The 1234-nt window shown below is 34.5% G+C and overlaps 1 protein-coding gene across 1 annotated transcript in view; it reads right to left on the bottom strand.

The window, feature by feature from the left end:
• The window catches only part of HIF1A (hypoxia inducible factor 1 subunit alpha), a 42252-nt gene that overhangs the window by 23779 nt on the left and 17239 nt on the right, over positions 1 to 1234 (bottom strand). The gene's annotated exons all lie outside the window — the stretch shown is intronic.

Genomic DNA, 1234 nt, shown 5'->3' with positions numbered 1-1234 from the left:
CGATCTATGTGAATCAAGATTTTCTTAATGACATATAATATTTTTAAGTTTATTTATTTTGGGGGGGGGGACAGAGAGACAGGAAGAGAGAGAATCCCAAGCAGGCTCCACACTGTCAAATGTGCAGCCCGACACGGGGCTCGAACTCACAGGCCATGAGATCATGACCTGAACCAAAATCAAGAGTCAGACGCTTAACCAACTGAGCCACCCAGGCGCCCCAATGCTGTATAATTTTTAAAAAACATGAAAATAAATTATGGCTGCCATGAAAATTCAATAATGTCAACAGTCTGCAACTTCATTTTTATGCATTAGAACTGCCTCACTGTTCTCGTTAACTTTTAATGAATGTTTAAATTTGAACTTAGAATAAAATGTAAAATAATAAAAGTTTTCAAAATCTATTTTATACACATACCAGAGTTTCTAGGGGACAGAGATCCAATATGTCCCTATTGGCTCTAGCATCTAACTTTCCTCTCTTTCCCCTCTGAATTGGCAAGTGAGAGGAAGGGATGATAGTGGAAATCAGATTACTATCTGGTTCAAGTAAAGCCAGCAAAAAAAGTGTGATGACCAACTGACCTGAATATTAGTTCAAATGTCACAATTAGTCCAGGTGATCAGAATTTTATCAACAACTTTCATCAAACTTACTAGGCTTCTTTTGTTAATTAACCAAATTAAAGCTACCAACAAATGACTATCCAAATTTTTACTTGGTAAAAAATTTAAATCCTTTTATTACCTGCTATATGCTTTTAAAGGGTATCTGATCTAGCTAACCATGGTGATTACACCTTTAGAAACACTTGTATTGTCCAGAACTCTGAAGATAATATTGTTAAAGATGTGGCAACTAAATTTATAAGACAAATCCATAAGAAATGTGAGCCTGGATAAAACATTTATAGCATAATATACTTAAGCAGTGAAGACTAGGAGAGTAAGAATTTGAGCATGAGCCAGAATTCTGGAAGAAAAATAAGCCTCAATAAAACAAGTAACAGGGTATTTCAAGAGTTGACAAACCTAAATTAGATGAAGGTGATGAAAATCATTGTGTCCTATATTACATAATCTATCTAGACATAAAGCAATCAGGAGACCTATAATAAAGATTTGATATAGGAATTTATATGATGTTCTTCACACATGTGACTATGGGGGCTCTTAAAACATTTCTTAGCTTAAAGCTATAACCAACAAAGTTCTTATGAGTTTCAGCATC

This window comes from Herpailurus yagouaroundi, unplaced genomic scaffold (assembly GCF_014898765.1).
Source record: "Herpailurus yagouaroundi ecotype Mexico unplaced genomic scaffold, PumYag 141, whole genome shotgun sequence".
Classification (NCBI taxonomy): domain Eukaryota; kingdom Metazoa; phylum Chordata; class Mammalia; order Carnivora; family Felidae; genus Herpailurus; species Herpailurus yagouaroundi.
Note: the sequence above shows the minus strand (reverse complement) of the source record. Positions and strands in the feature narration are given on the sequence as shown.